Source organism: Phoenix dactylifera, chromosome 4 (assembly GCF_051530095.1).
Source record: "Phoenix dactylifera cultivar Ajwa chromosome 4, Ajwa_hap1_PhDact_Kaust_v1.1, whole genome shotgun sequence".
Classification (NCBI taxonomy): Eukaryota; Viridiplantae; Streptophyta; class Magnoliopsida; order Arecales; family Arecaceae; genus Phoenix; species Phoenix dactylifera.
Window position 1 is genome coordinate 11236152 of NC_143193.1, and position 26044 is coordinate 11262195.

Here is a 26044-nt window from a genome sequence, read left to right on the forward strand (position 1 = left end):
TAAACATTGGAAGCATTATCTTCTACATCGAGAGTTTGTCATGTACACCGACCATGACTCTTTAAAGTACATCAATTCACAAAAGAAGCTAAGTGCGCGACATGCGAGATGGGTGGATGTACTGCAGCAATTTACTTTTGTATTGAAGCATAAGCCGGGTGCAGAAAATCGAGTCGCTGATGCCCTTAGCCGGAAGACACATGTTCTCACCCTCTTGAATGCAGAAGTAACGGGCTTCAATGATCTGAAAATTCTATATTCTACTGATGCATATTTTCAGCCTATCTACACCGAAATTTCAGTAGGGAGTCACCGGCAGCATTCTGATTTTTCAATCCATGACGGCTTTCTCTTCCGTGGCACACGCCTATGTATTCCAGAAACCTCTCTTCGCGACCACATCATCCGGGAGGTTCATGGGGGAGGTCTTGCTGGTCACTTCGGGCGTGACAAGACCATCATTATGATGGAAGATAGGTTCTATTGGCCGACCTTGCGCAAGGATGTCCACCGAATCATCAAACATTGCCGAACTTGTCAACTAGCCAAGGGAACAAAATCCAATGCCGGCCTCTACTCTCCACTGCCATTGCCGAGCTCACCATGGGAGGACCTTAGCATGGACTTTGTGCTTGGGTTGCCCAAGACAGTACGAGGACATGATTCTATTTTTGTCATTGTTGATAGGTTTTCAAAGATGTCGCACTTTGTGCCCTGTGCGAAGACTTATGATGCATCACGAGTTGCTGATTTGTTCTTAAAAGAAGTGGTTCGTTTACATGGGCTCCCGAAGACTATTGTATCTGATCGTGATGTCAAGTTCGTTAGCTATTTTTGGAAGACACTTTGGGCGAAGCTTGGTACCCGTCTTTCCTTCTCCAGCGCCTATCACCCCCAAACCGATGGGCAGACCGAGGTGGTCAACCGCAGTCTTGGAAACCTTCTTCGATGCTTAGTCCGGGATCATGAGAAGTCATGGGATCTGATTTTACCCCATGCCGAGTTTGCCTACAACAGCAGTGTCAACCGTACCACAGGATTGTCACCTTTCGAGATTGTTCTCGGGTTGAAGCCGCGGCGGCCTATTGATCTTGTACCACTTCCCATCAACACAAGGACCAGCGAAGGTGGTGAAGACTTTGCTAGGCATATACAAGACATTCATTCTGAAGTTCGACGTCGTTTGGTCACCAACACCGAGATTTACAAGCAACAAGCAGACTTGAAGCGACGTCCCCTGGAATTCAAAGAAGGAGACCTTGTGATGATGCGGTTGAGTGCTGAACGCTTCCCTCACAGAAATTTTCAGAAGCTACATCCTCGTCGCGCCGGCCCCTTCAAGGTACTGAAACGAATGGGACCTAATGCATATGTGCTTGATTTGCCTGAAGACTTGCAGGTTAGCCCAATTTTCAATGTTGAAGACCTGCAGCTCTACGAAGGTCACTTTGCTGAAGATGAAGACCCTCCAGCCGTACCCCCATCGTTACCACGTCGATCAGCCCCTAAAGACACCATTGAAGACATTTTGGATGATCAGATTGTGTCCACACGTCGAGGGGGATATCAGAAATTTTTGGTTAAATGGAAGGGCAGACCAATTTCAGATTGCTCTTGGTTGAAGACGGAAGAAGTCCAACGGCTGAACCCGGATCTCTACGAGCTCTATCAGTCACAGAACTCGACAGAGTCGAGTCTTTTTCCAGCCGGGGAGAGTTGATGCAGGAGCACCACCCTCCTTCTAATGGCGTGGGACATTGGGTGAGGGGTGAAAAGAATTTGAGTCCAAGCTGAAATTAGATTGAGTCCATGCAATAAGTGATTTCATTCACAATGGGTTAGCCTCTTCAATGTCAATTAGATTGACTCCAAGGCGTGAATGGGTCCATGGCTAAGTAGAAGTGGTCACATGTCAAAAGAAAGAGAAGTTCAACCATGAAGACCTCTCACATGTGGAAGAAATTCAGAGTTCAGATCCAGTTGAAATCCGTGACAGATTGAACACCATCTGGTATTTTAAAGATTTTGGGAGCTATAGAAGTCTGATTAAGTTGATTCAAATTTTGTTGGAAAGTAGACATCCGTAGCTTTCCAATGACCATAAGAACATAAAATTTGGAGATCAGATGACATTTGAGGAGTCTCCCGAACTTCATGCTGATGTTGGTACCCGAGAAGGATTCCACCTAGATTCCAACTCATGGCATGCGGCTGAATTCCTTTTGATGGGTTTCAATCCACATGCCATAGATATGGATCTTAGGTGTTTAGGCTTAGGTGTCAAGATATTTGATTGGTCAATTAGAAGATTTGAATTTTAAAAGAGTCCTCATGTGATTAGGAGTTCAATTTAAAATTCTGTGTAGTCCTTATCCTTTGCCAACCTTTCTTTCTATATAAAGGAGGGTATGATGAATGAAGTTAGTTTTGGATTTCGAAATTTTTATTTGTTTATGTGAAGAGAGGCTACTCCTCTTGCTGGTGCGATGCCAAGGGGCTGAGGGAAGGTGGGACGCCTCCCTTCATGCAATTTGAAATTGGGTTAGTTTTGGATGAGATTTCCCTAACTAACTCAACCTTATCCTTATCCATTCTCTTTCTCCTCACGCCTCCACCCTTTGTGTGCGCCTCCTTGTGTGCCACATCAGCCTCCCAGCCGTATTCCTCATGCCACAACCCCTTCCCACGTCCTCCCTTGAGTCCTAAACCCAATAGGACTCTAAATAACCCAAGCCGGCCAACCCATTAGGTGCAAACCAATTTCAGCCGCCCACTCAATTGGATGCCCAATTCTAGTCACTTGGTTGAATCCCACGAACCCAATCTCACCCATCCAGCAACCCCTCTTCTTCCTCCTTCCTTCCACCACAAAGAACCCTAGCCTCCATTGCCATTGCTTAGAAAAAAAAAAGAAGAAAGATTCAGCCATTCTCAAAGAAGAAAAAATCTGCAGCCCACCCCGTTCTGCGTCAAGAAGGAGTTTCAAATAAGCCTAGGGTTTTACAAAAAGATGAACCCTAGATGTCCACAAAATGTCCCTCACCGGCGACCACGCTCAATAGCCCCAGCAGCAGCCTCTATAAATCTATTTATTGCATCCATTAGGCTTCTAAAGTGATCTCCCTGAGATTGATTGAGGGCTGTCACTAGTGCTTCAAACTCATGAGTTGCCCTGTCAATCCTTCCTCTAAGTTGGGCAGCCACACTGCCCACATTGCCTTCAGGGCTCGTCAACTCTAGAAGACCATCCGATATGATCTTCAATTCATCCTGTATCTCACATGATCTTCTAGTTTGGTTTGTTGCCACACAAACCAATTCTGACCCTATAGCTTCCATCTGAATTTTGATTTCCTTCAATTGTTCTTGGAGTGCTTCATGTGAGGTGCGGATGGGAGCTAACTCAGCAGAGATTATTGATCTCATCTCTTCCCTCATCTGCTGGCACACTATAGATGCTAGGGTGTGCATTTGCTCATCTGATAAGGGCAACGATCCACTAGCTGGAGGAGGAGGCATGGAAGTGGATGGTCCAGCCGAGCTGGAAGGAACATCAGGAAAGGTCATAGGGCTATGTGGAGGAGAGAGGTGGACAGGCTCCTAATGATGGATCTCAGGCTCTATAGTTTGGGATTTTCTTTTGCAAACCTTAACCCAAGATCCGTCTTTCTTGTGAAACTCCATCCTATGTAATGTGCTCTCGTTGTAGTAATCAGTGTTTCTCAAAGGTTTCTCTGGCTCATTTTCAGGGATAGGAACCTTAAAGTATTTGAAAAGTAGGGTGAAGACCATCCCATATGGTATGCTAAATCTGGAATATCTATGACATATGGAGATGTAGTTCAACATGAGCCTAGGGAGGTTTAGGGGAATCCCTAGCAAGATGTGGTGCATTATGGCTAAGTCTCGCTCCGAAACGAAATCGAAGCGACCGGTTTTTGGAAACAAGATCTGGTTAACTATGCTCAAAAGCAATCTCATTTCAGCATTGAGGTCTTGGAACTTGATTATATCAAGAGGACCGCAGTCCTCTCTACCTAGGATTAGGTTTAAGGCAACTTTCCTTTGGGGATGTGAGGTCGGAGCCTCACCGTACTTGGGTATTTGTAACAAGCTAGATAAGATGTCCTCATTGATTTCTACCAATGTCCCTCGGACATATCCGGTATACCCCGAGCTCCCTAAGGCCAAATTGCTAAAGATTTCTCTCATTAGGCCGGGATAAGTTGACATATTTAGGGAACATAGGTGTTCCCAACCTTGGGCACGGAGTCTCTCTCCAATAGAGAACCCCTCACTAGCTAGGAAATGAAAATCAATGTATCTACCTGTGGTTACTGTGCGATTCGCACAGGAGGGGGTCACGGTTGGCGGAGCAACCGGAGGAGACGGCGTGGAGGACTCTTCCCTCCGTTCCTCGTCGTTTGCCACCCTAGGACGCCTCCCACCCGTACGCCTAGCTTTCTTAGGGGCCATTGATTGGAAATCTAGGGAAATGGGGGGAGATTTTGGTTTGATTTGTGGTGGAGAGAAGATGGATGCTAGGGTTTAGGGTTTCGTTGGGGACGAAGGAAAGCAGCTCGGGACGGCTCGAGCTGTTTCGACCTATTTAAAAAAAAAATATTCATTCTGTCCCCGAGACGTCTCCACGACTAATGCGAGACGTCTCGCTGGGGGGACGTCTCTGTGACTTGCCAGAGACGTCTCCAGCACTGAAAAATTTCAAAATGATTCCTATCTTTTCCCAATTTGTTTTATTCAATCCCAATGACCAGTTTAATTTCTTTTGGCGAATATAAAGTGAGCTTGCTTGTGATCCTTCCCCTTAATAATACATCCTATAAAAGTTTGACAATGATTTTTGAATTATCAATATTGAAATGAGAAATGTTTGACCAAATTTCGAATGCCTATGGAATAGGCTCTGAAAATATCTCCATAAAGAGTCCAAGGGAGGGTAACCATCCTAATAGGCTCTGAAAATATCTCCATAAAGAGTCCAAGGGAGGGTAACCATCCTCCGGAAAGTCAAACAATTCGTCATCTAACTTTGATAGATTCATGTTTTCACTTATTAGGCACTAGGTTTGCTATATGTGACCTTGAAGTGTATTATTAGTTTGAGTAGTATTTACATGTATTTCTAGAGCTTACAAAGCATTGCATATGCTTGATAAATTAAATCATTTAAGCTATAATGTTGAAATCGATTCATGCTTGCATTACAAATTCAATCTATTTGCTAGGATCATACAAGCACAAGGCATTCCTTAAAAAGTTGAACCTATCTTTACAAAGGGGCTTTGTAAAGATATCGGCCAATTGATTCTCAGTGCATACATACTCAATCAATACATCATTTTTCAGCACATGATCCCTTATAAAGTGATGCCTAATCTCTGTGTTTTGATTTAGAGTGTTGGACAGGATTTTTTGTTAAATTAATTGCACTTGTATTATCACATCTAATTGGAATGTTGTCCATCTTGATACCAAAATCTTCAAGTTATTGCTTAATCCAAAGAACTTGGGCACAACAGCTTCCGGCTGCAATGTACTCAGCCAAAGCTGTGGACAAGGCAACTGAATTCTGTTTCTTGCTGAACCAAGAAACCAAGTTAGCACCCAAGAATTGACATGTGCCACTTGTGCTTTTTCTGTCGAGTTTGCACCCGGCAAAATCAGCATCGGAATAAGCAATTAAATTTAAATCAGATTGTTTAGAATACCATAAACCTGCATTAGATGTCCCTACTAGATATTTGAATATTCTTTTAACAGCTTGCAAATGTGATTCTTTAGGACATGCTTGGTATCTAGAACACATGCAAACACTGAATAATATGTCTGGTCTACTAGCAATAAGGTAAAGTAAAGACCCTATCATACCTCTGTACAATTTGCAGTCTACACTTTTACCTTTTTCATCTTTGTCAAGCTTGCAACTTGAGCCCATGGGTGTGCTGATTTCCTTTGCATCCTTCATCTTGAACTTCTCCAACATTTCCTTGATGTATTTGGACTGACTGATGAAGATGCCTTCCTCTGATTGTTTTATTTGTAGCCCAAGAAAGAAGTTTAGCTCACCCATCATGCTCATTTCAAATTCTCCCTGCATAAGCTTAGCAAACTCTTGACAAAGACTATCATTAGTAGCACCAAAAATTATATCATCCACATAAATTTGCACAAGCAATAAGTCATTCCCTTTTCTTTTAATGAAGAGTGTTTTGTCTACATTTCCTCTTTTAAACTTATTTTCAATTAGAAAATTACTTAATCTTTCATACCATGCCCTAGGGGCTTGCTTAAGTCCATACAATGCTTTATGCAATTTAAAGACATAATCTGGATGTAAGTAGTTTTCAAAATCTGGAGGTTGTTCTACATAAACTTCCTCCATTATATAACCATTTAAAAATGCACTTTTTACATCCATTTGATAGAGTTTGAAATTCATGAAGCATGCATATGCTAAAAGTAGTCTAATAGCCTCTAACCTAGCAACAGGAGCGAAGGTTTTATCAAAATCTATGCCTTCTTCCTGATTGTAGCCTTTGGCTACTAGCCTAGCTTTGTTTCTTATTACTATTCCATCTTCATCTAGTTTATTTCTATATACCCACTTGGTGCCTATCATTGAAACAGTAGGGGGTCTTTTCATTAGAGTCCAAACTTGATTTCTTTCAAATTGGTTTAATTCCTCTTGCATAGCATTTATCCAATTTTCATCTTTTTCCGCTTCCTCTAGTGATTTAGGCTCTATTTGTGAAACGAATGCAAGATAATTACTAGTATTTCTTAAAGAGGATCTTGTCCTTACCCCTTGTGAAGGGTCACCAAGGATTAGATCCCTTGGATGACCATGTGCATACCTCCATTCCCTCGGAAGATCTTGATTTCTTGCTTGGGGTTGATCTTCTCCATCTTGCTGAATTGTATCTTCCTTGATTTCATCTTCAAGTTGTTTGTCTTGTATGGAGAACTCCTTCATTCTGTCTGCAAGTATACCTGCATCACCATCTTCTTCTTTTCTAGAAGAATCTCCATTAGCTTCATCAAAAACAACATGAATGGATTCTTCAACAACGAGAGTTCTCTTGTTGAAGACCCTGTATGCTCTACTAGATGAGGAATAACCTAAGAAGATCCCCTCATCTGATTTAGCACTAAACTTACTTAGATTGTCCTTTCTATTGTTTAAAATAAAGCAGCGACAACCGAAAACATGAAAATAACTTATATTGGGCTTCTTATTTTTCAGCAACTCATATGGTGTTTTCTTTAAGATAGATCTAACTAAAGCACGGTTTAAAATATGGCAGGCAGTATTGATTGCTTCAGCCCAAAAATACTTTGGTAGATCCGATTCGCACAACATGGTACGAGCCATATCTGCTAGTGTGCGATTCTTCCTTTCTACCACCCCATTTTGTTGGGGTGTCCTAGGAGCCGAAAAATTGTGATTGATACCGTTTTCTTCACAAAATTTTTCAAAATGCTGATTTTCAAACTCGGTACCATGATCACTCCTAATTGCTTTTAGTTTAAGATTAAGTTCATTCAAAATCCTATTATGAAACTTGATAAAAGCGGAAAAGGGCTCATCTTTGTGGGCAAGAAATGAAACCCATGTAAAACGTGAAAAATCATCAACAATTACAAGACCAAACTTCTTACCCCCTAGACTAGCAGTTCTAGTGAGTCCAAATAGATCCATGTGAATTAGTTCTAAGGGTTTTGATGTTGAGACTATGTTCTTAGATTTGAAAGAGCTTCTTGTTTGTTTTCCTAGTTGACATGCGGCACAAATCTTGTTCTTTTCAAAGTCTATTTTTGGTAGTCCTTTGACTAGATCTTTTGTAATCAATTTAGAAATTAAATCCATGCTAGCATGCCCTAACCTACGATGCCATAACCAGCTAGTCTCATTGACCTTGGCATCCGTGGCTACAAGACATTGGCCATCCTTCATGGTGAGATCATCAAGGTCTACCATATAAACATTTCCAAGTCTATGTCCCATAAGTATGATCTCATTGTCAATTGGACTACTAATTATGCATAGGGAAGATTCAAATGACACTTTAAAGCCCTTGTTACAAAATTGACTTATACTTAATAAATTATGTTTTAATCCATTAACTAACAATACATTGTCAATAAATGAGGAGGGTGATATGGAGATTTTACCAACGCCAATGATTTGACCTTTAGCATTGTCTCCAAATGTGACTACTCCTTCTTTTGATTTCAAGGTGACGAAGAGGCTCTTGTCACCGGTCATATGCCTTGAGCAACCGCTATCAAGATACCACATTCTCTTTTTGCTCCCGGCTGCAAGGCATACCTGCAAAATAATCATGTGAAGCTCTTAGGTACCCAAGTTTTCTTAGGTCCTTCTTGGTTAGTGTAGTTGGTTCCCTTAGGCACCCACATTTTAGTTGTATTTTTACCCTTAACAAGTGTGTTCTTATTGGTTTGAATCTTTCTTTGAATACAAGAATAAGCTTTATATCCACTTTTCCCACAATAAAAGCATGTAGGTTTTTCAGTTTTGACATCTTTTGCTTTTACAAAAAAGTTCTTTAAATATTTTTGTTGTTTGCTAGTTTTGTATCCTAATCCGGCTTTATTAAAAACAGCTCTTTGATTAGATAGAATGAGATTTAATTTTTCCGAGCTATGTGTAAATTTCTGCATAATTGGTTTATACTTGTGTAGCTCATCTTTAAGGTTCAAATTTTCTTTAACTAATTCTTCCCTATCATTTTTAAGGGATTCAACATTTTGTGCAAGTGAAGTATTACTACTGAGTAGGAGTTTGACTCTTAGATTTAATTCCTTAATGAGTGTTTTTGCCGTTTCATTTTCAATGATGAGTTTTGAATTTTTATCCTTTAGGTCAATGATGCTATCATTTTCATAGCTTTCCTTTTCAATCAATAAGTTTTTAATGTCATCCTTTAGTTTTTGATTGGAGGCCTTTAGTTCTTTATTTTTTACTCCTAACATACCACAATCATCCATGAGTTCTTGGAAAGCTTCATATAATTCTTCTAAAGTAAAATCTGTAGTTGAGCTTTGACATACCTTATCGTCGTTGAATGCCATGAAACACAAGTTGGCGGTCTCATCCTTCTCTTCCTCGGAGGAGGATGTGTCACTATCATCCCAAGTTGCTTTCAACGCCTTTTTCTTCTTCTTTCCATAGTGCTTCTTCTGTTGAGGGCATTCGGAGCGGATGTGTCCCGGTCTCTTCCACTGCTCCTACATCCACTCCCCAAACACCTTTGGGAATTTCCACTATAATCAGCGATTACAGTCCGATAGTTTTTCAAGTGAACTACCCAACTCGTTGTTTTACCCCGGGCTAACAACGAACCCTACAATCCCCCAATTTAACCTAGGCTTGGGATGCTTATTCCTTGTTCCAAGTCCCTTGACTAGAACAAGCACAATATTCAAACGTTTTACAAAGATTTAATAGCTCTTATGAAAGCAAATATAACAATGAGAAACAACAAAACCGGAAGAACCCTTTTTGCTGTTGAAAGTGTGGGTGATGGTGGTTCTTCCGATGTGGATCACGTTGGCTTGAATGCGAGCTTTGATTGCCGAGTGGGAGTGAGTAGATGAGCACAAAATCAGATGAAGATGACTTGAATGCACTTGATTTCTCCTCTTGAAAGCACCAACTCCCTTGAACCTCTTTCTCTTTCTTCTCTCTTGAATGATCTTGTGTTTGGTTGGTGAGAAGTTGTTTAAAGGCACTTAAAAGCTCCTTTTTATAGTCCTTCAAGCAATAGATCCGTTAGACACAAAAATATAGCCGTTTGAAATTCAAACAAACCTGCAAAAGTGTGTCAGTCGCGTCCCAGGCGTTCCGGAGACGTCTCCGCTTGAATGCGAGACGTCTCGGCTGTATAGAAATTCTTTTGACGATGTTGGAGTCGACTCGGCGCTTTCTGGGGACGACTCCGGAGAAGAACAGCTCGATTTCTTGTTTTCTGTTTTTCTGAGAGAGTCGGCTCGGCGCTTTATGGGGACGTCTCGGGATGTTTGTACTTTATGATTGGGGACGACTCCGCGACGTCGGGGACGACTCCGAAGTTTTATCAACGAAAAACAAGTCCTCTGGAATCCCTGAGAGAGTCGTCTCCGCGCTTTCTGGGGACGTCTCGGGATGTTTGTGCTTTATGCATGGGGACGACTCCGCGTCCTTTGGAGACGACTCGCGCGCATCCCTTGAAATCGGCCTTTCTGCCGTCTCTGAGAGAGTCGACTCCGAAAAGTCGGGAGTCAACTCCGACCTTGCAAGACGCCTCGGCAGGTGCCGGGGACGTCTCCAGGCGTGCCAGTTCCTCTTCTACGTGCCAGAGACGTCTCTAGAACAAACCGGAGACGTCTCGGCTGCCCCTGATCCGTTTTCTTCATCTAAAAAAAATCTTCAATAAATCCTCGAAAAATATGGGAACATGCCTTGACAATTCTTAACAATATTCTTAGTTAAACACCTGAAATCCTCAGATAAATTGTTAATATAAAGGAAATTATACTCTAGTATTTTGTATTCATCAAAATCCATTAGGGGGTCAACAGGTATGCACCTATAAGGAAACTATCGACCTTGATAGATAAGGAGAGATCCTATGTGATTTATAAGACTGAGTTCGTAAGACCTCGGTCGGGGCAGATTGTACAGTGGAGAAAGAGTTTTCCACTCTCGAGCTTAAGTCGATTAAAACTTGACATATGACAGATGATGGGGTTTGACGAGTTGTCCATGACCTCCGTCCTGTAGGGATCCACGATAGTAGGACTGTATCATACAATAACTGTACCTAGAGGTTCATTATTCCATTCTGCTGGGTAGCCACTACATGCTGCCAGGTGTCACTGGTGGATGGTGAGACTCACAGGAAATATCTCGATGATCGATAAATCCTAATGAGTTGAGTTGGAATCGTTCCAACCCATTGAAAGAAGTTTTCAATAATATTGTGATAGAGATCGCAATATATCTCACTACCAGTCAGAATAGAACCTATGGGGTCACACACACTAGAGGTATTGACCGATCCGATGGTTGAAAAGTGATTATGAATCACGAATAATCAATTCGATTGATAATCAGTTGAAGAAGGAACAATGGTTATTAATTAATTGGACTAAAACATAAATCCTACTTGGAGTAGGATTTCTGGAATCCTAATTGGATTAGGACTGGAAATCCTACTTGGACTAGAAACTAGGAGTCCTACTTGGAGTAGGATTCCTACAATCCTAATTTGATTAGGATTTTGAATTCAATAGGAATTCCTACTTAGAATAGGATTCCTAGAAGTCCTAATTAGATTAGGACTTCAGATTCAAATAAAAGTCCTAATTGGATTAGGATTAAAATTGAATAAAACCTTATTGGATTAGGATTTCTTAAGTTCCAATTAATTTTTAATCTAATGAATTATGATGACTCCTAATTTAATTAGGATTGAAGGGTTCAATTGAGTCATAGTTTTATCAAATCCTAATTGGATTAGAATTTGAAGGGAAACAAGTGCACCCAATCCTCTTTGGAAGAGGATTGAACCAACTAGGCTTAGGCCCCACGCCCCACTTGATTTGATCAAGTGGGGGCGTGCGTGATGGAGGGTTAGGAGGGTGGGTTGGCCGAAATCAAAGAGAAAAGAAGAGGGGCATGCGTGTCGGGTTACCTATGCACGCGTTGCGACGATCGCAACGGAAAGACGCGCGCGGGGTCATTCATCTCATGAACGTTCCGAGGAATGTAGATTTCAAAAAAAACCAGAGTTCTCTAACTCAAAAGATCATGAAATCTGAAGAGAAGGATTAAAATTAATTACTTGATTAATTTTCAGATCTACTGTTAAAAATTATAAAGATCAAATCTTTACCTTTGAGCGGGTAGATCTTCACCGTTATTTGATGATCGTGGAAATCAGGTTCGCTTGAAGCCGCGCAAGTGTCCGGCCTCTACGGGTATCCACACGAAGATCTGGATTGATCAAGGTTACGATCTCACCGGGGTGCTAGCTCCCTTGCAGAGATCCCTTTTGATGGTTGGAACTCCTCTAAGCAATCAACTCTTGATTGCTTCCAAAAGGAAAAAAGAAGAAGAAGGAAGAAACACTTTCTTTTCTTTTCTTTACCATGGATGAAGAAGGAGGGAAGAGAGGAACACCTTCCTCTCTTTATTTCTTCCATGTAGCTGACCAAGAGGAGGAAGAAGAAGCCCTGCTTGCTGCCCCTCTTTGTGCCTTGCGGATGGAAGAAGAAGAGGAGAGGGAAGGCTGCCGCCATGCATCAAGAAAAGAACCCATAGTCCAAGTCTAGGGCTGCCCCCCCTTTTATAGCCTTGCCCTAAGCGTGGCTCTTCCTAAAACTAGGAGGAGCCACGCCCAACTGGGTCTCGCGTCCCAGACACCCGGGACGCAAGTCCCGGCCATCCGGGATGCGAGTCCCGGCCATCCGTGCTGCGCATCCCGGGAGCATCCAAGGAACCCCTCCCTTCTAATCCTAATCAAATTAGGATTTAGATGGCTTTTGGTTCATTGAATCCTAATCTAAGTAGGACCCAATTAGTCCCCCTATTTGATTCACATGAATCCTAATCTAATTAGGAGTCATCTTTATCTATTGGACCAAAATTAATTAGGACTCTAAGAATCCTAATCCAATTAGAACTCATATAATTTTAGTCCTAATCCAATTAGGACTTTTAGGAATCCTACTCCAAGTAGGACTCTAAGAATTTGAAGTCCTAATCTAATTAGAACTCTAGGAGTCCTACTTCAAGTAGGACTCTTGAACCTTATCAAATAAGATCGAGTCCAATTAATTAAGTCCAATTAATTCAATCAAATTGCAATTAATTTCTTCTTCAACTCATTAACTCTTAGTGGGTTAAACCAATTATCAATCAAATTGACAATTACAAACTATTGTGATTCCAAATCACAAGCCAACCATTAGATTGATCAGATCCTCTATTGTGTGTGATCCCATAGGTTCTATTCTATCTGGTAATCAGATATATTGTGATCTCTATCACAACATCATTGAAACTCTTTTCAATGGGTTGGAATAATTCCAACTCTTCTCATTCAGGTTCACTGATTATCAAGTGAATGCCTCTGAGTCTCACAATCCACCAGTGACACCTAGCAGCTTGTACTGGCAATCCAGCAGAATGGAATAGATGAACATCTAGGTGCAGTTAGCGTATGATACAGTCCCTCTATCGTGGATCCCAACAGGATGGAGATCATGGATAACTCGTCAAACCCCATCATCTATCATATGTAAAATTTATTCGACTCCAGTTCGAGATTGGAAAACTCTTTTTCTAAAAGCTACCTTGGCCAAGGATTTACGAACTTAGTCTCATAAATCACATAGGATCTCTCCTAATCTATCAAGGTCGATAGATTCCATCTAGATGCACCCCTACTCCTACAATGAACCTACTGCAGTCAATCTATACCACAAGGACCCAAATGGATAGGGCCCATGTTTATGTGCTCGTCAAACTACAACAACCTTATTATGAATAGCCGAGGCATCGCAGGTCAAAGGACCAGTCATACAACTGCAGTATTAAGTAAGTCACTGACGAGTGGATAGACATCCAAGTGACTATTTGCTTTGGTCACGCTCAGTATCCTTGTTCTCTAACAAGCACTTGCACAATCACTCTAGTATCCCCACACTGTGGACTCAAGACTCATCCATCTGACTAAGTGATCTGTGCACTAATCTCAGCGGATCGATCACCGTCCCTCGTGATGGATCCATCGATCAGTTGCAATTCAGGAATTAATCACCAATGACACATGCCTCAAATTCTCAACTCTTGAGAATACGTGTCATCTTCTTATTAATTCCTTGGACGATTCATGGACACATAAGAACATGAATGAAAAGAATGCCCATCCTAATAAATTTATTATTAGGTCAAGTATAAATTTTGTCCCAGAACAAAATAATGCGTCAGCCAAATTGGCTTCTAGGGCATACTTCTAACAATCTTCCACTTGCACTAAAGCCAATCAACCATAAATCTAAGCCCCATCTTCATAAGATGTGCTTCAATTTTCTGCTGACTTAGCTGCTTATTGAATGGGTCCACCACATTTTCTGTGGGGTCTACTCTCTGTACCTTTACTTATTTCTTTTCGAGGTAGTCGCGTATCAGGTTAAACCGCCACTCTATGTGCTTAGACTTCTGGTGAGACCTTGGCTCCTTAGCAAGTGCTATGGTGCCATTGTTATCGCAGTATAGTATTTTGGCATTTGATGACATTTCACCTAATTCTGCAATAAAATTCTTGATCCAGAAGGTTTCCACTGCACCCTTAGAGGCGGCGATATATTTAGTTTCCAAGGTAGAATCTGTAATGATCAGTTGTTTAGAACTCTTCTAAATTACCGAACCACCATTGCACATATTCTGATGTAGACTTTCTATCATCAATATGTGTGTATCCTTCTACCTTTAACTCTGATCTTCTTCTAAAAACCAAGAACATGTCCTCAGTTCTTCTCAAGTACTTAAGACTGTTCTTCACAGCTATCCAGTGCTCGTAGCCTAGATTTGACTGATATATGCTCATGACACTCACAGTATGTGCTATATCAAGTCGTGTACATAGCATGGTATATATGAGGCTCCCTATAGCCGAAGTATAAGGGATCTTACTCATCCGCTGAATCTCTACAGATGTGTTGGGGCACATCTTCTTGGAGAGATTTATCTCATGCCTAAGGGGTAATAATTCGCTTTTTAGAGGTTTCCATGCCGAACCTCTTAAGCACTTCCTTTATGTACATATTCTGTGATAGGATAAGCATCCTCTTAGATCTATCTCTATAAACCTTAATTTCCAACATATAGGATGCTTTCCTAAGGTCTTTCATGGAGAATTTCTTAGACAATCATACCTTGAGCTTAGTTAGCATAGGAATATCATTCCCAACAAGAAGGATATCATCCGCATACAATACGAGAAATACAATAGCCCTCCCACTAATTTTCTTATAAACACATGGTTCCTCTTCATCCTTGATGAAATTAAACGATTTGATTACATCGTTGAAACGAGTTTTCCAACTCTGAGATGCTTGCTTTAGTCCATAGATGGACATATGCAGTTTACAAACCTTGTGATCACCATCACAATATCATGATTTGCTGCAACAGCGAGCAATATTCGAATGAACTTCAGCATGGCTACAAGTGAAAAGGTATCCTGATAGTCAATGCTTTCGTATTGACTATAACCTTTCGCCACTAGCCTTGCCTTATAGGTCTCTACCTTGCCGTCCGAACTTAATTTTCTCTGATAGATCTATTTACACCCAATAGGTACTATACCTTTTGGTGGATCTACTAAGGTCCAGACTTGGTTGGAATGCATGGAGTCCATCTTTGACTTCATTGCTTCCAGCCATCTCTCAGAATCGATGTCTAACATCGCCTCATTGTAGGTATTGGGATCCGTACCTTGATTCCTATCTCCCATGAGGAACATTTTCTCTACATCCTCTATAAGCATACCTAAGTACCTTTTAGGAGGATGGGAGACCATACTAGATTTACGAGGTGGAGGAGGTACTGCATGTACTGGCCCAATATGAATAGATTTTAAAAGCACAATGGCTTGTTACTCTTCAGAGACTTTCTCTTCAAGCTCAGTTTTCCTTCCACTGCCTATATCAAGAAAAAACTATTTTTCATGAAAATAACATGTCGGCTCACAAACACTTTGTGATTCTATGGGATGAAAAATCATATCCTAATGACTCTTAAGGATATCCATTAAAACGAGCACTAATTGTTCTATCCTCTAACTTGTCCGCCTGTTGTCGCTTGACTTGGGCCGCAGATCCCCAAGTCTTAAGATAACCAAGATTCAGCTTCTTACCATGTCATATCTCATATAGTGTGGTAGAAACGGACTTTAGAGGGAACTTTATTCAATAAGTAAATAGCTAAAAATAGGGTATCTCTCTAAAGAAACAAGGATAAATTAGTGAAGCTCATCATGGACCTGACCATATCCAATAGGGTCCGATTCCTCCTCTCTGACACCCCATTGAGCTGAGGTGTACTAGGAGGGGTCCATTATGAAACTATACCATTCTCTTTGAGATAATCACGGAACTCTCCATTAAGGTGCTTATCTCCTCGATCCGATCGAAGAACCTTAATGAGTTTTCCTGTTTATTTTTCTACTTCATATTTGAACTCTTTGAACTTTTCAAAAGCTTCAGATTTGTGTCTCATACACATATCCATACCGTGAGTAATCATCGGTAAATGAAGTAAAAATTATGACCCCTAGCCTGCACATCGAATGGGCCACACACGTTAGTGTGTACTAGGGTAAGTATTTCAGTGGACCTCTCCCCGTATCCTACAAAGGGTAATTTGGTCATCTTTCCTTGAAGGCAGGATTCACAAATCGGATATGACTCGAAAGTCAATGAGCCAGAAGCTCATGTTTCTCCAATTTGTTTATTCTGTCTTCTCCTATATGGCCAAGCATGAGGTGCCACAAGTACTTTAAATTTATCTCATCTCTAGATCTTTTGGATCCTATGGTACTCACTATTTGCTCAGATAATTTCACAAATACATCGAAATGTAAATGATAGAGACTGTCATAAAATCACGTGGAATTTATTTTTCAAATAAATGGAACAGTAGTCTTATAAAATCTTCCTGTGCTAAACAAGATACAAAAATCAAATTTCTGCTAACAGCAGGTAACAGTTCCTAATTATCCTGAGCATATCTGACATACCCTCTGAAGGTGTGTCACCCTTTCTTACTCTTTATGCTTCTCATGTATGTAGGATAGTTCCTATTCCAATGGCCGTCCATAATGCAATGGAAATACTTTTCCTTGCAATTGGCCATTTTCTTGGAACTTTCTTACTTGGCTCTTTCTCGATCTTCTGCTTCTTCACAAGCTTCTTCTTCTTCCAGGTAGACTCTTTCTTGGAAGTAGAAGCCAACTCGACAGCGAGAACTATGCCCCTTGAACTCTTCAAGGTCCCTAAGGTAGTTACCAATTTATTTAATAATTCTGTTTTGGTGCATATAGTCTTGTTCATATAATAGTTTACTATAAACTGTTCATATGAAGCTGGAAGGAATTGTAGGATCAAATTCGTTTGCAATTTCTTGTGCATGATCATGCTGAGCTTCTTAAGCTCCTCCCAGTCCTTTATCATGGTCAGACCATGATCATGGACAGACTGTCCTTCGCGTATCTTGGCCTTGAAGAGCCTTTTGGATACTTCAAACCATGCTGCGCGACTCTGTTCACCCTACAACTCTTACAAGTGATTCAATATGTCCCGGCAGTCTTCATGTTCTCATGCCATTATGTAGCACCTAACTTTATTGTCATCGTTCGTCCACTTATCATGCATCTTACGCTGATCAGTAATCGGACGAACTGGTAACATGGGGATGTCATGATCTAGCATATACCCTAATTTCTCATGATGACCCAAAAATTGATTTAAAGATTAATTTTGATGATCACAAAACCTTGAAGTATAATTACTAATGCTTGTGTGGCAAGAAGAAAGATAATTTGTTTTGCAAGGAACATATCAAGTTGGAAAAATACAAGAAGGCTTCAAAAGCTCTCAAGAAAAGTTGGAAGAAAGCTACACTTCATTGGCCCAAGTTTCAAGTTCAAAGGATTCAAATTGGAGGAGCAAATTCAAAGAAAGATTCAAAAGAATAGTCCTCGAGTCGACTCCTGAAAGTTCCGAGTCGACTCTGGCACTCTAGAGTTTCAAGAAACAGTGCTCGAGTCGACTCCGGGATTCTGCGAGTCGACTTCGACTGAGAACAGACAAAAAGACAGAGAGTTGATTTTCAGCACTGCAGTGCTCGAGTCGACTCCCAGCCGAGTCGACTTCTAGCCGAGTCGACTCCTGCCTCAGCCGAGTCGACTCCTACTTCAGCAGAGTCGACTCGAGCACGCTGGAAGGCATAACGGCTAGTTTTTTCTCAACTCCAACGGCTCTATTTTTGTCTCTAACGGCTAGATTTTTGTTCCCACTCCCTCTAAAGCTATAAAATCAAGGGGAGAGCAAGGGGAGAAGGGATGGAAGTGGGAGAGAATATTTAGGGAAGAGATTTCAAAGAGATTACAAGAGAAATCTCCCAAAAGCACAAAAGGGCCATTCAAAGTAAAAGAGAGAGAAGAAGAGCATCCAAGTGAATCCCAAAGCTTCCTCACCAACTGTGTGCTGCCTCGGTGATTCTCTACTTCATGCAAAATCAGAAGAGGGTCAAGTAAAGAAGATGCCGAGTTCCTTCATCTACAAATTTGTTTGAGGTTTTCTTCTCTTTACTTTACTTGGTTATATTTGCTATATTTGCTTATTTGAGAAGCTTGTATTTGACTTAAACTCTTGCTCTAATATCTTGTAACTTGATTCAATCAAGGGATTGAATCAAGGGGTTAAGGTTTGTTGGTGAGCCAAAGGGAAAACCAACTTTGTAAAGTTGTGGTTGGTGAGCCTTTGGGAAAACCAACTGGGTTGATTGTGAATCCGGAAAATAATCGTTGTAAGGTTGTGGTTGGTGAGCCTTTGGAAAAACCAACTGGGTTGGATTGTGAGCCCGTGAAAACAATCGGTTGGTTCTAGTCGGTGAGCCTGTGAAAACCGACCGAGTTCGTTGTGATCTCGCAAAACAACAAGTTGGGTTGTGAGCTTGTAAAACAACTGACTGTAATCTGAGGGATTATAGTGAAATTCCCAAGAGGTCTTGGGGAGTGGATGTAGGTGCTGGGGTGCACCGAACCACTATAGATCTTTGTATTTGTGATGCCTTATCTCTTGTATTTCATGCCTTACATTCATGCTTGATTGTGTAATATCTCTAGCTTTGTTTTTTATAGAGTTATAAGTGATTGTTTAGAATTTGCTTAGCTTCCACTCCATTCTTACCATACACATAGATTAAAATTGATCATACAACTATAAGTTAATTTTAGATCAATTGCACCCTAAAGCCATAGTATAATTGCTCTAGCTTAATTTTTCACTACTTTACTTGTAATTGCCTAGAGCTTAAGTAAATAACATCTTATTATTCCACTGCTTTCTATTCAAAGTAAAAATTAGGAAACATAATTTTTAGAAAACCCAATTCACCCCCCCTCTTGGGTTGTCACCTTGGGCAACAAGTGGTATCAGAGCAGGTGCTCTTCTATTAATTATAGTCTTAACCGACTAGAGCTAAAGATTATGACAACCCCACATAACATATTATTTGCCGATGGACTTTCCATAAACAGACCTCCACTGTTTGATGGAACTTACTATATTCAATGGAAAGCTAGAATGAAAATTTTTGTTCAATCACAAAACTATAAAATATGGAATATCATTATAAATGGCCCTCACACACCCTCTCAAGCAGTTAATGAAAAAGACCTAGCACAATTGAATGCTAATGCTATGAACATATTATATTGTGCTATTCATGAAACGAAATTTAATGAAATTTCTGCATGCTTATCTGCTAAGGAGATTTGGGATACTTTAAAAAATATTTATGATAAATCTCAGATTAGCTCACATATGCTTCAATTGCATACTAACAATGAGACTGCAGAATCTTCCACATTTGCCGAGTCGACTCCCAGTTTGTCCGAGTCGACTCCTAGAGAAGAACAGTCTGAAAGGCAGAGACTCAGTCTTGAAGATCCTGTGAACGAGTCGACTCCAAGTATTTCAGAGTCGACTCCCAAGTTAGCCGAGTCGACTCCAACAAGGCCCGAGTCGACTCTGAGGCAGAACATTTCAAAAGACAGAGAATCATCCTTTAGGCTTTTGAGAACGAGACGTCTCCCGAAGATCTCGAGTCGACTCTCAAGTCAGTCGAGTCGACTCCAAGTAAACCCGAGTCGACTCGAGGAAGAAAAAACAACAGAAAAATTCAAAAGCTTCCTAAAGACAAAGAAGAAAAGAAAGCAAGAAGAAAGGAAGAAAGAGATAAAAAGAAAGAAAATCTTGACTAAAGAAGAGTCAAGCAAGAAATTGAAAGCTAGAAGCAACAATGAACTACAAGAGGTAACTAACTTATGTTTTATGGCACTAGAAGATAAAGTAGAATCTGAATCTAATTTTACACCAAATGAATTTCATGAAGAATATTCTTATGATGAACTATTAAATGCTTTTCATGATTTGTATGGTGAATGTAGAAAATTAGCTATCAAAAATAAAAATCTTAAAAAGCTAAATCTCGAAATTTCAAAAGAAAGAAATTCTATTGCTGAAATATATGATAAACTAAATTCTGAAAATAAAAGCTTAAGGTTAAATTCAGAACAATTGATTCAGAAAAATCAGAATTTAATTAAAGAAAATCAAAACTTAAGTGAAGAAATTAACCAATTGAAGTCTTTTATCAACAAATTTACTGTAAGTTCAGAAAGATTAAAAATGATGTTTGAAAGCCAACATGCTGATTTTGATAAATCAAAATTTGGCTTAACTTCTTCACTTAGCAATGAATCCCTAAAGAAAAAGGTTTTAAATTCGTCAAGCAAATCATCAAAAAGGATAACGTATTTCAAACATCAAAAGAATGGACATAACAACCTTACCTATAGTTCTAGTACAATTAAATCAAATGGTAAAGTTATTACTATTAAATAGATTTGGGTTCCAAAAGGAACCATATGTCCTAATTCTCAAGGACCCAAGCAAGCTTGGGTACCCAAAATGAAAATATGAGGATGTAGATGTAGGTGTGCCAAGATACCCATGAAACAAAAAGAACTTTCATACAAATGGGTGTTCTAGACACACATTAAAGAGTGAAACTTAAAATATAATCAAGAAAAGTAATTAAAATAGAAGAAATAAATTCAAAGTCCTTCATCTTTCTATACTTTTCTATATTGAGGGATACTTTGTTAATGATTAATCAATTTCCTTAAATTATCTTTTTGAGTCCTCTATATGCTTGATTGGGAGTTCGTATCCAAGGCATTATCTTCTATTGATCATAGACATAAGAATATGTACTTAATATACTCTTAAAAAATTATGCATTATAAATACTAATATTAAAAAAAAAATTTGGGCATATAAAATTAACTTATGCTAGTATGGACTTAATTTCAAAAGACCTTGCCATTGGCTTACTTAGATTATCTTCTGAAAGGTCAAAGTTTGCTATGCATGTTAACTAAGAAAACAAACAAAAATCAATTTCTAAATATAAAGATGTTGTTTCCAACACTAAGTTTTCAAAAGCTTACATTGGCTTTGTTCTTGGCACGTAAATTGAAATATTTTCTGCATAGGCACAAACTCACAAAAAGGGATCAAATAAAAAAGGTTTGCAAACTATGAAAGTAAAAGAAGTATCATGGCATAGTCTTGAAAATCAATTTCTTATTAAGTTGTGCACAGAAAATAATATTGAATACAATTGTTTCTGCACCAAGAACACCATAAGTAAAATAGGATTAATAGAATCCTTGAAGAAATGAAAAAGGCAATGTTGTATGATCGTCATCTACTTAAATGATTTTTTGTTAAAAGCTATCATCATTGCTTGTCATATATATGGTTTCTATTAGATCTATTTTTGATGAAAACTCCATTTGATCTTCTGAAAAAATAGAAAATGATCTGTTGCATATCTTTCATATTTTTCAGTAGTATATGTTATGCTTGATATGGTCTTTTGAAAATAATGCCAAATCTGATAAAGATATTTCTATCTTTGGATATCATTCATCAAGCAATGCATATAGACAAATTAATTATTAATCTAATGAATCAAAATGACTCCTAATTAGATTAGGATTGAAGGGTTCAATTGAGTCATGATTCATTAAGTTCTAATTGGATTAGGATATTGCATGGATCAAACCCAAATTGGTTTACACTTGGACTAATCCTAATTAGATTAGGGCTTAGCCACATTAGGGCATCCCAATCCTCCTTAGAGGAGGATTAGGGCTAACCAAGAGGGAGGGGCGCTTTCCTCCTTGGTGCGGCAACACAAGAGGGGCCGGCGCCCCTCTTAGAAAGTGATCAAGGGCTCCTAATTTGTAGGAGCCCTTCATGCTTTAAAAAGGGGTGTGGGCGGCACCCTAGGACTTTGATAGAAGCCCTCTCCCCTCCAAGCCGTGGCCTCCCTCTCCTCTTCCTTAGTTCAGCCGCAAGCAAGGGAAAGGAAAAGAAAGGTGTTGGCGGCATCCCTCTTCTCCCTCTCTTCGTTTCCAACGCAAGCAAGGGAAAGGGCTGCAAGCAAGCATTGGATCTTCATTCATCTTCATCCTTCTTCTTCCTCCTCCCAAGCACAATCAAGATTTATTTAAAAGGAAAGAAAATAGCCATCAAAAGAAGTCTCTGCAAGGGAGCTAGCACCCCGGGGAGACAAGAAAGCTTTGATCGGATCTCTACTTTGTGTGGATACCCGTAGAGGCCGGACGCGTGAACGGCTTCAAGCGAACCTTCATCCTAAACCACGAACTTCAGTTTGCGGTGATCATCTACCCGCACAAGGTGAAGATCTGATCTTCATAATTGTTTTAAAAGTTTTTTAATCCTTATCTAACTACGAACGGTTTTTGAACAACGTTCATGAGATGAACGGTTGATCCCGCGCATGCCTCTTCCGCTGCATCTAAATTTTTCTTAAATTTTCTGCGGCATGGGTGGGTTCCCAACAGTGGTATCAGAGCCTAGGCATCGTAGATTAAGATAAGGATTAATTATCTAAAGGCATCTTAGATCTGAAATTTAAAGGGTTATGCATGCTGAAAATTTTCTGCATGCAGATTTTTCAGGGGTGCTGATTTTTGCATGCTGATTTTTATGTGATAAAATGATGATTCTAATTGCATTGTTAATGAGATTACACAGTTTTGAATCATGATTAGCATGATCAGCAACCTATGTCATAACATAATCATCTAAGTTTCAGATTTGAAAAGTATAATTGCTGCATGTGGTGATGATCATAGGATTCAAATCCTTTTGGTATCAAATGTAATGACCTGCGATGTGATCTGTAATGTCATGTAATTTTTTAGATGCATGCCTGCATCTTATTTGATGTTTTGAGAGGCCTGCGTGCCTCCTAAAAGGACATGTAATTTATTATTATTTTTATTTTATATCTGATTGTATTTCTGTGATGTGATGTGCGTCAATGATCAAGTCGAAGATAGTGCATGAGATGAACGGCGATCTGAACGGTTGATGGCGATTGGAACAAGAGTTGATCAAGGATCGAATCAAGGAGGCTTGGAACCAATTCAAGAGTTGAAGATCAGTTGATCGATTGACGTGCATGTGCTTGTAATATGACCTAATTAGAATCTATGATCATCACCTATTTAAAGTTTAGCTTTATTTATTGCTGCGATTATAACTGCCTGCAATGTGCCGTTTGCATGTGATGTGAATGAGAGCGGGGTAGATAGGTTTACATGTGATGTAGCAAATCCAATTGAGACCTAAATTAAAACCTCCTCAATCAAGTCGAGAGTGAACCAATATGAGTGAGTCATATTAGATTAATTGATCTAATTGGTATCTAGGAAAGCATGAAAGGTGGTTACTTAATTAGGACCTTACTCTCTGAGTAAGGAGAGCCTCCCACCTGCTTACCTAGCCAATTGATCGATTACCTCTTATGAAGAGCTCAAGGTTGCAAACACTAAAACCTGATTAACCGATATTAAGTCCATAGGTCTTCCACCGTAGTAGAGCTGCTAAGGTCTTTCTGATGTTGATTTGTCTCGGCTGGACACAGTGGGCAAGTTGCATCGGAGGGCTGGACCTCTCTATAGACATGAGATGTTGTAGGGTAAAGGTGGGGTTGGGCACCAATAACTGTTAGGTAAGGATCCAATGACGACTTTATTTCTACGGTTATACGGTGGGTCTGACTTAACTAAGGAATGGGACTAATAACTGTTAGGTGAAGTCTTCATGGCTTAGAGACCAAGTAGCACTGCAACATGCTTGAGAAGCATTGTACAAGAGTTGTACACTCATCTATTTATGTGTCACCAATAACTGTTAGGTGAGGTGGCATGTAAATCGGTGAGATCGCAGTACCCACTAGAAACCCTAGTCGTGTAAGTTTTCTATTTTCTACCAGAAAAGTGTGAGGAATTTGAGAAAATAGTGGGAGGTATATTTATTCTAAAAAACCCTAGAATAGATTAGGATCAAGTACAAAAATCTAACTAGAATCTTTACTCTCTGCAGTTCATAATGTCAGCCTCAAACCCTTTGACCCGTATTCTTGAGACCAACCGATTGACCGGTACCAATTACAGAGACTGGCTTAGAAATCTCAAAATTGTTCTAAGTTGGAAGAAAATAGGCTATGTGCTCGACAATGACATCCCCACATTACCAGCACGTCCGACTACTGATCAGCATGCGACACATGAAAAGTGGACAGACGATGACATTAGGGTCAAGTACTATATCATGGCATCCATGTCTAATGAACTCCAATACCAGCATGAGAATATGAAGACTGCTAGGGACATACTGGCATACCTGCAAAAGTTGTATGGTGAGCTGAGTCACACAGCTCGTTTTGAAGTGTCCAAGAGGCTCTTCAAAGCAAAAATGCGTGAGGGGCAGTCTGTCCATGATCACGGTCTGACTATGATCAAGGATCTAGATGAGCTTGAGAAGCTCGGTATGAACATGCACAAGGAATTGCAAGTAGATCTGATCCTTCAATCCCTTCTTGATTCATTTGAATAGTTTATAGTAAACTACCACATGAATAAGATTGAATGCACTAAGACTGAACTGTTAAACATGTTGGTAACTGCTGAGGGAGCCTTGAAAGGTTCAAGGGGCAATATCCTTGCTGCTGAGCTAACTTCTGGTTCCAAGAAAAAGTTTACTTGGAAGAAAAAGAAGGCTGCAAAGAAGCAGAAGAAAGACAAGAAGCCAAAGAAGGAAGTTCAAAAGAAAAAGGCTAATGACAAAGGAAAATGTTTCCACTGCAATGTCGACGGCCACTAGAAGAGGAACTGTCCTTCATACCTCGAGAGCCTGAAGAACAAGAAGGCTGACACACCTTCAGAAGGTATAGACTTGCTCGTAGTTGAAACTAATCTAACGGTTTCTTCTACTTCTAGTTGGGTTATAGATTCTGGTTCTAGTGCTCACTTGTGCACTACTATGCAGGGTCTAAAGGAAAGTAGAAGGCTGGCGGAAGGTGCGGTAACCCTTCGGGTTGGCAACGGGGCAAAAGTTGCTGCTGTGGTTGTGGGCACCTACCATCTGCGACTACCGTCTGGTTTTAGTTTATTACTTAGAGACTGCTATTATATACCTGCTGCTAGCAGAAATTTGATTTTTGTTTCATGTCTAGTACAGGAAGGTCATGTTTTTACATTTAACAAAGACTGCTGTTCTATTTATTTCAGAAATAAAATAGTCGCACGTGGTTTATGATTGACAGTCTCTATCATTTGCATATGGATGTATCTGTAAATGTGTCTGAGCAAGAAGTGAGTGCCAAAGGATCCAAGAGATCCAGGGATGAGATAAACCAAAAATATTTGTGGCACCTCAGACTTGGCCATATTGGAGAAGACAGAATAAACAAAATGGATAAAGATGGGCTTCTCGGCTCATTGACTTCCGAGTCATATCCAGTTTGCGAGTCCTGTCTTCAAGAAAAAATGGCTAGATTGCCCTTTGTAGGACATGGGGAGAGGACCACTGAAATACTTACCCTGGTACACACAGATGTGTGTGGCCCATTCGATGTGCAAGCCAGAGGACGTTATTCGTACTTCATTACCTTGACCGATGATTATTCACGGTATGTGTATGTGTATCTTATGAGACACAAATCTGAATCTTTTGAAAAGTTCAAAGAGTTCAGAAATGAAGTAGAAAAACAAACTGGAAAGCCCCTTAAGGCTCTTCGATCAGATCGAGAAGGAGAATACCTTAGTGGAAAATTCCGGGACTA